This window comes from Mytilus galloprovincialis, chromosome 5 (assembly GCF_965363235.1).
Source record: "Mytilus galloprovincialis chromosome 5, xbMytGall1.hap1.1, whole genome shotgun sequence".
In the NCBI taxonomy this organism is placed as follows: Eukaryota; Metazoa; Mollusca; class Bivalvia; order Mytilida; family Mytilidae; genus Mytilus; species Mytilus galloprovincialis.
Window position 1 is genome coordinate 25,920,562 of NC_134842.1, and position 15,644 is coordinate 25,936,205.

At 33.1% G+C, this 15,644-nt stretch overlaps 2 long non-coding RNA genes across 2 annotated transcripts in view; both read right to left on the reverse strand.

Moving 5' to 3' along the window:
* The window catches only part of LOC143075489 (uncharacterized), a 391,914-nt gene that overhangs the window by 282,362 nt on the left and 93,908 nt on the right, over nt 1-15,644 (reverse strand). The window lies entirely within an intron of this gene.
* LOC143075487 (uncharacterized) lies at nt 9,497-15,365 on the reverse strand. The gene is made up of 3 exons (XR_012978328.1): nt 15,196-15,365; nt 13,539-13,604; nt 9,497-12,127 (listed from the first exon to the last, which is right to left on the reverse strand). It is a non-coding gene; the product is annotated as an uncharacterized LOC143075487 (long non-coding RNA).

Sequence of the window (15,644 nt, forward strand, 5' to 3'; positions counted from 1 at the left end):
GTTGATATTAACCGTCTTATCGTTATGTAGCCGTATTATCGTTATGTATGGTTTATATTAACCGTATTATCGTTATGTATGGTTGATATTAACCGTATTATCGTTATGTATGGTTGATATTAACCGTCTTATCGTTATGTATGGTTGATATTAACCGTATTATCGTTATGTATGGTTGATTTTCACCGTATTATCGTTATGTATGGTTGATATTCACCGTCTTATCGTTATGTATGGTTGATATTAACCATCTTATCGTTATGTATGGTTGATATTAACTGTATTATCGTTATGTATGGTTGATATTAACCGTATTATCGTTATGTATGGTTGATATTAACCGTCTTATCGTTATGTATGGTTGATATTAACCGTCTTATCGTTATGTATGGTTGATATTAACCGTCTTATCGTTATGTATGGTTGATATTAACCGTATTATCGTTATGTATGGTTGATATTAACCGTCTTATCGTTATGTATGGTTGATATTAACCGTCTTATCGTTATGTATGGTTGATATTAACCGTCTTATCGTTATGTATGGTTGATATTAACCGTCTTATCGTTATGTATGGTTGATATTAACCGTATTATCGTTATGTATGGTTGGTTTTCACCGTATTATCGTTATATATGGTTTATATTAACCGTATTATCATTATGTATGGTTGATATTAACCATATTATCGTTATGTATGGTTGATTTTCACCGTATTATCGTTATGTATGGTCGATGTGAACCTGCCTTCCGTTGTCTATGGTCGATATGAACCTTTCTATCTCTATCATGGTAACCCTTTCTTACTGTCTGAAAGATTTTATAACAGATCTTTTGTATGCTGTAAATATTACAAAAAGTTTACTTCCGAGACGGTTTTTTAAATTCCTTCAAATCCTCGATAAATAAAGGCAATAGTAGTATACTGCGGTTCAATAATCATAAATCAATATAACCGAAACGACTCCGGATGGCAACCAAAAACAGAGGGAAATTTACAACTATAAGAGGAAACAAATAACTAAAAACAAAATCAATTAAGGAAAATGAACAACAGAAATATGGAACTGCTACAAAAACAAACGCCAATATACATAGACACGTAAAAGTGAGAATCAGTAGTGTTGCAATGTCAATTATTTAACAAATTCTTCGCTGGAAAAACTGAAGTCTGGCTTTCAGCATGACATTAAATTTTAGAAGCGGATAGAATAATGATAAGAATAACAAAAAAACTCCCAGGAAAATTGAACACGGAAAGTTACTTATCAAATGGCAAAATCAAAAGCTCAGAGATATCAAACGAATGGTAGTCACAGTTCTTGAACTTCATTAACACCCTTACTGAACCACTAGCGTACAAAATAGATTATTCTCATAAGAAAGATGTTCATTACATGCTGATTCCAAGTCCATGTAACATATATAAAAACCCGTCAGTAAGAATTATTATATGATGTCAGAGAAAATATTTAAGATGGTCATGAAACTCATGTCAGTAACGAATATAATCGGGATATCATATATAGGTGCGCATTTTTTGTATTGTAGAAGAATGTCAGGCACCATCAAAGAATTAAGGGAGCATCGGCGGCAGAATGATCTGATAAGTTCTTATTCAGCGATCACAAGCGATCATTAGCCTGTTAATACTTAGGTCGTGGAAGGTAATCACTATAAAAAAAACAAATATGTCAACAAAGAAAAGCAAAAAGGCAAATAGACAAATCACATAAGCAAAAACCAAATTTAGGAATACAAAAATCTACCATAACACAAAAGCACAATGACACAATGTATAGGTACCGAGTCACGTCAGACATAACGCTGGTTCATCAACTTTTTGCTCTGACACTGGTGACAATAAACAAAAAATTAATAACAGCAGCAACCTCATGCATACCGAATACGCTTGGAAATGCCTATCCCATATGCAGGTGCAGTTTGTATTTTGCCACTATGGTGGGAGGAAATTGATCATTTCAAAATTAAAAGTGTCTTGTTAGTCATAGATTTTGGTACTGAGATGACTGCGTATGTCAATTTGGAGGTAACAGCCTTATAATTTGACAGATTGAAAGCAGAATGATCGATACCTATTAGAATAAGATTGCACACAGTGAAATATATCGCCTTCTTTACTGACAATTGCTTTCATGGTGATAGTCCTAAATATAAGAGAGGGACGAAAGATACCAAAGGGACAGTGAAACTCATAAATCAAAAACAAACTGACAACGCCATGGCTAAAAATAAATATAAGGCTTCACTACCAGTAACATATAAATTTAACATGATCCACGAAAATGAGGTCAAGCTCAGATGATACTTGCCAGACAGACAATATACACCTTACAATCCTTCCATACATCAAATATAGTTGATATATTGCTAATACTTTAATAAAAACAGACCATATTAGAAAATCTTTACACTGAGAAATGAACCGTGAAAATGAAGTCAAGGTTAAATAAAACCTACAAGACTGACATGTACATCATACAATATTTCCATACACCTAATATCGTTGATCGATTGAATATAGTATAAGAAAAGGAAAAAAAAAACTCAAAAACTTACCTTTGACCACTGAACCATGAAAATGAGGTCAAGGACAAACGACACCTACCAGTCGGACATGTACACCTGACAATCATTCAATATACCAAATATATTAGAACTATTGTTATTCGAGGTCAAGTGACGGGCATCAGGTTCGCAATACTAAATATAGTTATATTTTTTTCAAGTAGTCCCTGAACCATGAAAATCAGCCAAAAGGACAATGGACATATGACAGACCGAAACCTTGTAATATAACACATTTATATACAAAGTATGAAGCATCCAGATCGTTTAGCTTCTAAAATATAAAGCTTTAAAAGAAGTAAGCTAACGCTGCCACCGCCGGATGACTATCCCTTTGTCGAGCTTTCTGCGAAAAAAAGTCGTAGACGTCACAAAAGCTTCATGTCTTAAATGATCAGCTATTTTCTACAGTTACACTGTCATAAAGTTAAGATGATAATATCTATGTACTTACCATAATTTTTGACAGCCGTCGTATTTATTGGAAAGTTTAAGTTATCCGAAAAGCTGCAAAACTAATCACATGTATCTGTATGAATCACGATCTATTTTTATCGAAATTTTAAGTATTGAAACTTTTCAAAAAATTTAATACGTTGAAACAAAGATAAATGTGACCTTTATTTTATTGTATCTGGACCTCCATAATTTGAGATTAAGGTCCAGTGACAATGACTGGCAGTCAAAGACTGACCATGAATAATCTCTATATGAAGTTATACAATTCATAGTATCTCGGTAAAAGTGACAAAAAGTATTTAAGTAATTGTCAATTATTTGACAGAACTTATAAATACAAGGAAGTATCGCTTCCGCAATACTCAAAACTTCAGGATAGTTTTATCATTTTGTATAACATATTTATAAATGTATTAATAACAAAGTAAACATTGAATATATGTTACTACCTGTCATGATAAGGTCTTCAATCTAAATAAATATCTGTAATAAAATATTTACAATAAAGGACATTAGGTATCAAACCAAAACACAATACAATACATGCACAAAACACAATACAATACATGCACAAAACACAATACAGTACATGCACAAAACACAATACAGTACATGCACAAAACACAATACAGTACATGCACAAAACACAATACAATACATGCACAAAACACAAAACAAAAACAAAAGAAAAAGCAATTGTATTACTGTTTTCTATCTATAAGTCACAGTAAAACCTTCAGCAAGGAAAAACATAAATGTCAGCTTACTGCAAGTTTAAGAGGCCATAGCACCGTTTGTTGATACTAGCGCTGGAAGAAAACTAACATATTTCTTTCATGAATTTGTACTGGTGAAAAGATGAAACTCACTTTTATTAGATAAAGTCATCTATATTCACCCTTACAGTGGATTTTAGTTAGTAATCTGTAATTTGTGAGAGAACTTCTCGAAAAAAACAATGTTTCGACAAGACAAACTAATTTTTTAACAAACTTTATTTTCTGTGCACGTGCAAAACCAGGTTTCATCCACCAATGTCTACATAAGAAAATGACTGTACCAAGTTAGGAATATGACAGTTGTTATCCATTCGTTTGATAAGTTTGAGCTTTTGATTTTGTCATTTGATTTGGGACTTTTTTCATTTTTTTTTGTAATTTTTTCTTTTTTTTTATTTAAACATCTTTTTTTCTATTACATTGACGAAAAAGAAATTTTCATTTGCAATTTAAATTTCAATCTCCTAATATTTAATTGAAGCAAACTAATTTGTTGTTTTTGTTTTCACTCTTCCAACTTAAATTTTTTTTCTCTAGAAATATAGATTGAAAAGTAAAATCACAAAAATACTAAACTCCGAGGAAAATTCAAAACGGAAAGTCCCTAATCAATTGGCAAAATCAAGAATAAAACACATCAAACGAATGGACAACAACTGTCATATTCCTGACTAGGTACAGGCATTTTCAAACAAATGTAGAAACTTGTTGATTGAACCTGGTTTTATTGCGCTAAACCTCTAGCTTTTATGACAGTTGCATCAAATTCCGTTATTTTTACAACGATGCGTGAACAAAACAGATATAATTGGTAAAATAGTCAAAACATGGTTACAGCAGTCATCACTGTTTTTGGACAATAGTCCCAATACGATCTGCTTTGTCGATACTTATTAATATAACAGTGTATCTAACATGATCATTCTTTATCTATAATCATATAGCCCTAAAAGTAAAGGTGATATTTATCATGTTTATGTTCTTACCATATTTTTTGACAGACTTCTTATTAAACTCAAAGCGAAAGTTGTTATCAAAGCTGCATTACAGGTTACAATACACCATTCGATTGTATGTGCGCAGCCATTTTATGAGCATAACATGGTATTCAGAATTAAGAGTATGACTAATCCTGATTGGTTGATAAGTGCGCCCGTATTTTTTTTATTATTAGAGACTTCGTGCATTCTGCATGATATGATAGGCCAAACAAATTATTTTCCTAAGCCCTAACGGCAATGAGACGTCTTTTCAACGCTAGGACGAGACACGTATTTCAGGTGCAAAATTTATAGGCATGGGAGACAAGACCATAAAAAACTGTCCGAATAACTTTTCTGTAATTCTAGCAAAGTTTCATTAAAAAAAATCAACTTTCTAAAGTCTGTATCTCAAAAAAGGCTATCATTGTCGCTTATGGGAACATTAATTGTTTATTTCAATCTACAAATGTATCAAATCTGTACTAAATGACGATCTATTTTTAGTATTCGAACTTTTACAAAACTTACTACGTTGAAACAGATATATGTATCTGATTGCAGATATTAGGAAGGGGTTACATAAAGGAAACAAAACTTGTAATTCACAGGTCCATTCATAATTTATCTGTAATCCGATGATCGTATCAAATTTTCAAATTATGATCATATGTATATATGGACGTAAACACACAAAATATGTTTACCTAGAAGAACCACTTAAGATTCACTTAACTGGGATTTTTTAAGCAGATGTCAGAAAGATGTAAAATATTGGCCATGTAAATTAAGACAGTAATTTGGGAACCCTTTATCAAATTTGTGTGTACTGCATTATTAAATGATTAAATGAAAGTCTTTAAGATAATAAAATGGTTGAATCTAACCATCTGGTAGGCAAAGGTAAACAACTCTAGCATGTACTGAAAACGAAACTAACATTGCAGTTTCCAATATAACAAACGAAAAGGTAAACCCTTATATTTTATGAAAACAATAAAGTTTCAGCTGCCACAGTTACCGTTCAACAAAGTTACTGATCCAAATTTGTACTTTCGTGAAATTTCCAATCGTATGTTTTTTAGGAAACTGGTATTTTCGTTGTTTTCTAATGATAGGAAAATATCAAAATAGTTTATGTTGTCCTTTGTTTGTTTGTTTGGTTTTTTATTTTATTTATAAATTTTTTGTTCGTCAAGAAGCACAGACCAACACAGACACATCTGGTCACATTAAATTCCTAACTTAAATTGTTCACGGAGTCCTAGTTGATGCGTCCGTGTAATATGTGTATTTGTAGTCGTAAAAATAAAACTCTCCTTATATTATTCGGTTCATGTATATTCATCCCTTACATTACATGGATAAATAGAATACCGGTTTTAAATGATAATGCCTTTTTGCACTGTAAAAAAAACAGTAGTATAGGTGGAACGGTAGTATTTCCTGACCCATAAGTATTGATGCTAGTATTTTTAAAATTTTTACCACATTCCAACACTGCCCAAAATTCTACTTACACAGTAAACTGGGTTTTTTTTTGGCCCCGCAACGAAGTTGTCGGTGCCATATAGTCTAAACCTTGTCCGAAATTCCGTCATTCCGAAATTCCGTCATTCCGTCATCCGCAACAAACCATTATACGGTGTTTTATTCTAAACGGCCTCAGTTATTGGGCTGGTTTTTGGTTTGTGAGTTAACCATGATGAGTTACTGATCAAGTTTAAGTTTCGTTCCGCTCCGCTAATTTGTGCTGAAATTACGGGCTTTCAAATTGGACTTTAATAAATTGTTGAAAATCACAATTATACGGAGTTTTTTTTTCTAAACGCCTTCAAATATTGGGCTAATTTTTGGTTCGTGAGTTAACCATGATGAGTTACCGATCAAGTTTAAGTTTTGTTCCTCTCCAATAATTTTTGACAAAATTAAGGGTTTACAACTTTGAAAATTGTTGAAAATCACAGTTATACGGACTTTTTTTCTAAACGCTTTCAGATATTGGGCTGATTTTTGATATGTGAGGTAACGATTATGAGATACAGGTCAAGTTTAAGTTTTGTTACGCTTAGCTAATTTTTGCCGAAATTACGGGCTTTGGACTGTGATAAATTGTTGAAATAACAGTTATACAGACTTTTTTTCTAAACGCTTTCAGATATTGGGCTGATTTTTGGTATGTGAGTTACTCATGATGAGTTACAGATCAAGTTTAAGTTTTGTTCCTCTCCATTAATTTTTGCCAATTAAGGGTTTACAACTTTGAAAATTGTTGAAAATCTCAGTTATACAGACTTTTTTTCTATAGGCCTCCACATTTTGAGCTGAGTTTTGTTAACAGTTATACAGACTTTTTTTCTATAGGCCTCCACATTTTGAGCTGAGTTTTGTTAACAGTTAATTTATAATTATGAACATATCAATGTGAGACTACCATCATGTTTGTGTCCACATGTGTTATTGAAATTGCAGATTTTTCAACTTTTTGGGACGGGGCTATTCGTGTCGCTTTGACACATCTAGTTCTTTTATTTTGCTACCTTTAAAAACTGAGGCCACTATTGCTTTTATGTCTTTTATCATGCATTGAATACAATTTTTTTTTTAAATCTCAAATACCTATATGTAAAATTATTGCATATTTTCTACATCTGATTCATCCCTCAGTTTGGGAAAGTATGTTCAGTTAATACTGTATTTTTTGTCCAATCACACTGTTCAGATACATTGACTTAAGTACAGTACACAAAGGAGAGGCGTAAGATATCAGAGGAACACTTAAACTCATAAATCGAAAATAAACTGACAACGCCAAAGAGCAACCTAAATTTCGGAATGCAAATACTACAGTGCTACCTATACCGGTGTTCAAAAGTCATAACTCGATTAAGAGAAAACAGGTCCGGGTTACAAACTAAAACTGCGGGAAACACATCAACTATAACAGGGAAACAAGGAACAACATGATCACTGTAGTGAACAAACGGAAACGCCAACTTACAGAGAAATGAGCCACTAGTATTGGATAACATCTTCCTGTTTCTTGACTTGGTACAGGACATTTTAAGGAAACATGGTCGATTGATCATGGTTTAATGGCTATCAAAACCTCCAAAATAGTGAGGCGCATAACACTAAGTGTACCGCTTCATATTTGCATTTCTGGAAAGTAACAATTACCAGGAAACCCTATTCACATAATATATTGTGCATTGCATTGCATATGATGTATGTTTGATATTAATTGACAGTGTGATTTATCTGCTCTAAATAATAGCAACAGCAGTATATATACCACTGTTCAAAAGTCATAAACAGGTCCTATCACTTTTCAGAATCCGACCCTAGTCCGAAAACGAGTAAAAGGTAGACTGAGATTATTTCAAAGTTATACATTGAGTTTTGTTCTGTAACAATATGAACAACAAGGAGTAGCAAGGCAAGAAACAGTCGTTTTGATTCTTTCTGTCCTTTCCATTTCTACTGTATCATTTTTAAGTACAATATTGTTCCCTTTTGAAGTTGTCAATAACAAATTACAAAGGCTGCGAAATAAATAGCTGAAACTTTAATGATCTTAAGTTTGACTGTCCCTCTTCGCCCCTCTTTTAAACTTGTAGAACTGTCTATATATCTGGTTCTCTATCCAGTTTTCTTATTGTATAATTTTAAGATTTAAAAAAAACTTGAAAGGAAGACATTTATGATGATTGGAAAACATGCTGATTGAGTATTCAAAATGATTTACATAATTTATGATTTATTTTGTTCTCTCAATCAAAACTCAAATATTTCTTACCAGAAAGATGAACACAATCCCAATTTTTTATAGACTCCTACTGTCTACGAACTCAGATTTTTCATGTATGTCATTAAAACTAGTAGATACGATAAGTATAATATATATTTTAAAGTTGTTATTTGCTTTGAACTAGCTGTAAGTAAAAGCAAGTGCTCTTTGGGTTGTACTAAGTGTGCTTTTTTGTGGGGATATATTAATACCCTGCCACTGTCACGTCCGGTATGTGTTTGTATTATATGTCTTTCTTCTCTGCATCGAGCCGATGAATGACACCTTTCAGGTGATTATTATCATTTGTTTTATGTAGTACTGTTACATCATTATCACAGGTTAAGGCTAGGGGGAGGGGGTAGGCACCAACAAACTAGTTGAACCCGGCCATATTATATATATGCGTCTGTCCCAAGTCAAGATCCTGTAACTGAGTGGTCGTTAATTAGTCTTTTTGTTTGGTTTGTTTTACATTTGTAATTTCGCGGTTATGCGATATGGGATCAGCTCATTGTTCAATGCTGTACTGTGACATATAGCTTCTTTGGCATATGGTTGCTGGTGGAGATTGACCATTGACAATATTACTACATATTCTATTTTTATATTTAATCTTTGGTGAATTCTTGAAGGGATTTTGAATGATCTTTGTGACAAGAAATAGAAGACGCGTCAGTTTGACTTACAAAACATGATGGAACAGAAATTCACAAAACCAGATTTCACCACAAACCATTTTTTTTCAAAATTGCCACCTCAAGCAAACTGAACAAAAAACAATATCGCGAAATAAGCTTTTAAATGTTGTATAACAAATATAACAAGCTTTATTTGATAATACTAAGGTTACTAGTACATGTATCTAAAATAATTCATATACGATATCAAAAGAAAATAAACTGAAACCTTTTTAATAAATAAACATAACAAAACTACAATAAAAGATTTTGCAAAAAAATTAATATCAATATATAGGTAGTATCAATGGTATAAAAATTAGAGCCGATCAATGCCTAACGTATAATGCCCTTTACCTTAGATAAGTAAGTATTATAAGCGTATCTCAGTGTTTCTATTATAATGTAAGAAATGTACCACTTCACAATTCTTCACAATTTCTCCCAAATAATTATTAAATTCGTAAGAGCAAGATCAATACATACACAGAATTGATTTAATTTCTACACTCAATTGACAAAATTTATACATGGAGTGAACACACTTAACAAAATCATTATAGTCACTGAACAAAATTCCTACACTCACTTAACAAGATGCGTTCACTCACCTAACAATATCCCTAAACACAATAAGAAAAAATCAACACGGTATACACTCACTTAACATAATGTCGGCACTCACTTAAATCGGTCTCTCTGGTCATCTATCAAGATCCATACATTCACTAGATTTAAATAGATCCATACACTGACTTCAAAATCTAACAGTCGTTAAAAAAATCGAAGCAAAGGAAAAATGCATGCTTTTAATGCTGTGCTACGCCACCGAGTCAACATTATAAGGGTTAGTTGACTGATTAATTAAACCTTTGAAAGTGGATGAGTCGAACAAATACATATGACAATCTTCTTGAATGTTAAAAGTCAATTATTTTTCTATAACGATACAGTATATTTGATAGCTGAAAAATAATAAACAAATATCACGGTCACTTAGAACGAAATTCAGAAAGGAATGTAGCAAACGCCTTTGCTTTTAATTCTTCTGCTGCCTTTTTATTCTCTTTCTGTGAGCGAAAGTTTGTTGTTAAATATCTAGAGCCCTGTGCCATGAGGTCGTCTATGCTATCATGCTCCTGTGAGGTATTGGGTCTAACAAATGGAATATCTGTTTCCTCCTTAATAACCATATATAACGTATCCACAATAGCTTTTGTAAGTTTAGAACCTTTGCTGGTTTCCACTTTCTGTAAATCTGTCATCATGCTAATTATATTGTCAGCTGGTTTTTTATTTGAAGGATCATTTCTTCTTTTCTTCATTTCTTCCATTTCTTTTAATGATATCTCTTCTTCTTGTTTTGACCTTTCGCATTCTTTATTCGTATCGAAATACACTTGGAGAGCCGCTTCTGGATCTTCAATAATTTCTTTAATATTCTGTCGGATTTCATTGGCTTCTTTCTCAGTAATATGAGCTATTAAATTGCTCTCTAGGAAATAGTGCTTGAGATACCTTTTCTCCAAGCACTCTATCATGTAGGACAACACACTTTCAAGGGCTAATAATATTGTTGAATGGCGGTCAAAGAGAACAGGATCGATTTGTCCACATTGGTAGTAAAATGCAGTTTTCCAGTGAAAAGTGGTAAGAACTGACGAATAACGTTTAAGGTAACCTTTTTGGAGGGCTTTTAAAAGTAGAACACATAGTCTTTGGTCAGAACTAAGACTAGAGGCTAAGATAAGTTCCGCCTGATTGAAGCCTAGACAAAAATCGATATCAGCAGAAGGGTTGACAATTGCCGGCTTAGCTACAATGTACACCTCCGACTGACATATCCGTTCGACTGTTTCTGAGCTTGGCCACAATACGTTGTTGCTAGTCAGTATCCGAACTCTCCATTCTTCAAGACATTTCAGTTTTCCCTCAAGAGGAAATGCCGCAATAAAATCTTTGCTTGACTTGTAGTTGAATTTAACTCGGAATACTTTTTTGCCGGACGAATCTTCAATGTAATGTCTGTCGTTTTCCCCTATACTCTGTTTGCTTCTTTTCAGTTGAGCAGATGTCGATTTGGCGATTGCAGAATCAGAGGTGGCTGCTTCGATCAACCCACCAAATGTTTGACCTATCGCGGTACTAGAATCGTCGTTTGGATATGTTTCAGCAAGAATACCAAGTATGTTGGTAAGGAGAGATATCATACTGGGAGATAAATCACTTGAGGTCATTACCGATTGAAAATAATTGTTCGTCGCCCTCATGTCTGTTTCCGGTTGTCTCATGTATAGATTATCGGCATCTTTATCAACCAACTGGAAGCCAACGTAGTGTTCCTTACACATGCCAGGTTTAGCCTCACGGTTGAAGTCAACATCATGAGAATGGTTACCCGAAGAATCAAATGGCATTGTAAAGACCTGAAACAGACCCCTCATTATTTTAAAGGCTTCGCCGTCAACTTCCTTTAGAATACGACTGTTCAGATATTTCCCGTCTACCAAACTGTGAGAAAATGAATGTTGAATTTTGTCACCTCTGACGTGAACAAAACAAGGTAGATCCTCTCTGTGTTCCAAAGCGTCTACGGGTATTGATATTCCTGATATGATTAGATAATCGAAGTCTCCTTCATTTATGTTTGACCGCAGTCTGGTTCCTTCAACCGTGCTTCCCGCCACCATACACCGCTCTTTCCCGAAATGAGAGGCAAATTTAGTAATGTAACTGCAGTATCGGAACTGTCTCGCATCGTTTGTCACTTGTTTGCAGTGTTCTTCTAACGTTTTGTAGAAGTACTGCAGCTTTCTCTGGAGGTACACATAGGCACTCTGCATATTTCTCTATAACAAAAAAAGAGATATATATCTTTCAATTGTAAGAAAATATTACAAAGGTAAGAAATATAGGCAATAGTAGTATACCGCTGATCGAAATTTATAGATCGATAGTGAAAAAACAAATCTGGGTTACAAACTAAAGGAAACGTATCAAATATAAGAGAACTACGACACAACAGAAACACAACACAAAAATTTAACACACACAAAAGCGAACTATACTGTAACAATGGACATTTTCCTGACTTGGTACAGGACATTTTATGAAAAAATGGTGGGTTGAACCTGGTTTTGTGGCATGCTAAACCTCCCGCTTTAATGGTAATGTTAATTATAACATTAAAAAAATAACATTACACGTCAGGGCTACAATAAATAAATGGGAGAAAATATAGGACAGAGAAGCACACGAATAATAGCCATCAAAAGGTACCAGTTTAAAAAAAATATATACGCCAGACGTGTTGTACGTCTACACGAAGCTATGCTCAGATAAAAAAAATTGGAAACCAAACAAGTACAAAGTTGAAGATCGTCGAGGACCAAAAGTTCCAAACGGTTGTGACCAATACAGCCAGGATTATCCGCCTGGGACAAAAACATCATTATTACCAAGAATTATGCACAGTTTTACAAACAGTAAATCTTATAAAATGACTATATAATAGATATACATGATTAAACTGAAGTTGTGACTAGTTATAGAATAAAAACGAATACATTACAAAATCACAGCCGTGTTAACCAAAGCCATTGCAACGCCCAAAGTGACGTCACATTTGAATTTCTAAAACGTGTTCCGAACATTAAGGAAGAATTTGGATAAAATTCAAGACTAGATTTGTATGACATATCTAACTTATATTGATAACAGTGAAAATTATAATACTAATAATATCTAATTGTAGTAGTAATTAGATAATTAATTGTATTATCTAGCTTTGTCGGTGTTTCTTGTGATCAAGATAAAGGTAAATCCAGAAAAACGTCGGACGCATGAAATTACGAAACGTGTTGTTCTCAATTTTTCAATTTGAAATATTCATGATAGAGGTTCTTTTAAGACATAATCAGAAAGTATTTGATTTTGTCCAAGTGATTGATTAATTGTGGGGATGACACCACCTTCAGCACTCATGGCTAAATCATGATGACCAGTTTGTATCCGTAGAAGACCCCGGAATGTCCAGAGAGAACCATCGACTTTCAGTAGGAAAACTGCCAATAGTGAAAGCAAAGACCAATGACAACAGCCAAGAGCGAGGTTCGAAATTATAACCTAAGAGTTAAAATACTTTTGCATACTGCATATAAACTAAGACCCGTGAGACTAATATATCAAATGAAGAATATCAGGGTTAACATCAATGTGACAGTATCCCAACGACACTAAACACTCTAGAGGTAAACATACCTGATTTTCAGATTCCTCCATTTTTTCTTTAATCGACCCGTGTGGTTAACAGGGTATACAGAAAAACTGCAAATAAAAAGGTTCTCAGCTCTATAATATCGATATATCAGACAGTAATTACAAAGTTGAAAGTCAAACAATACTCATTGAATGGAGCATGTGTATACGATAAATTGCCACAATACAAATATTTCGAACTAACTTCACAAATAATAAATGAGGGTCTTGTTGAATAATTGGCATTTTCCTGCAAGATGCCAATTATTGTACAAGTAACAAGTATACAAATAAATTTTTGCTATATTTGTACTTGTACAAATAAAATCTACTGTTACTCCACTTCCATCACGTCCATGTTGAGCAAGAGGTTATATGAATATTTCTGTTTCATAAGCAGTTCATTTTGGGGTCATCTGCGCGGTACGCGTTTAAACTAAGTCGATGTCTTTGAGAAATTAGAGACAATGATTAAGATTTTAATAAATAAATTATCAAGTATGGTGAGTAATTTCAGGATAAACTCAATATGTGTACATCTTATCATCTTTTACATCCTCGACCATTAGTGTTTGCAATTAATGCCACTTTAAGCACCTTTGCCTTAATCGTGACAGTCACATTTTTTTTGTAAAGGCAGTTTTATTAAACCAAAACCAGAATTGAATCCACCTGTCAGTTAATTAGTTAACTTTGATTGTCAGTTTGTTTTCAATGCAAAGGTCTGTGGTTCTCTCCTGGAAGTCTAACTGTCTCTACCTGAAACGTGACAGCCACGAATAAGGCGAGATTGCTTAAAGTGGCATTAGTAATAGACATTAATGGTCGATCATTCAATCAATTAAACTTAAATATTAGAAATAACATAATGATATTTAACTTCCTATTTTTTTTCATAATGGGATAAGGGAGACAAATCGAGCATTCTTTGAAAACAAAACTGACATTCCAATTTTCAAAACTTAAAAACAAATTGAAACACTCAATTTTAACCAGAATAGTTTTAGATGGTCTTTATAACATATTATGTTTTCTCTTCTTTTCTTCTTTTCTTATGAAAGATGCAGTAAATACCCACATTCTGGTCTCTATCCATACTTATTTAACGAGTTCTAGTTTTTCTTCTTGAAAATTATATTCATATATTGATTTTATGTAGTCTTAAAATAACATATGACGTTGTCTGCGAAATGCCTCAGAAAATGTAATAATATCATAATAGTGTGGCCTCGTTCACTATTTTAATGTAGGAAATACAACTATAATGCGAAAGAACACGTACGATATGCTACTACGTGATCTATAAATTGTCAATCTTTTTAAATAAAACTGAAAGATACATCTGTGTTTATCCTAGCGTGAAACGAAAATGGTTATATTTATCGAACTGGAAGGTATGTAAAGGATGATATCGTTTATGAGCGCATTGATTTGATCGCATGGATACGTAAAGAATTTATCATTTGTTGTTGGAAATGTTTTTTTCACAAGTTCATCAATAATAAAAAAAAATTAAAAAAATCAATTATACGCAGGAAAAAGACTTGTGTCTTGATAAACAATGTTGTATTTTCATTTTGATTTTATTTTTTCTTCAGAAAAAGAGGATTTGTTCAAAGTAATCTAGAATCACACAATTTACACAAATAAAAAAACATACCCACAAAAGATGAATGATCGGTCCCTTTATACCTTTACAGACTTAAATTAATCCCTCGTTTTAAACTCAATATAGGCAGTCCCGAATACCATGAATACAAAGGTGTCATTATTCATTTGTGCACCATCCTCCTTGACAAATTAAAAGTATTGGGAAAACCCACCTTACACGTCACCTGTGATCTATTTTTAGCCTTTAACTGCTAATAACTTACTACGTAGTAAATAACAAGTACAAATGTACTGAGGTCACAAAATAGGTCTATAAATATCAACTCAGAAGACAATAACTACAAATCTATTCTGTAATCCGAATACTGTAATGTTTTACCATAATGAACTTATGGACAAAAACAAATCATAACAAAATCGGATTCCAACGTTTCCAATATCACAAAATAAGGTTGATATATTTACAAAAAAAAATCATCTTGTAGCTTTGGTAGCAAA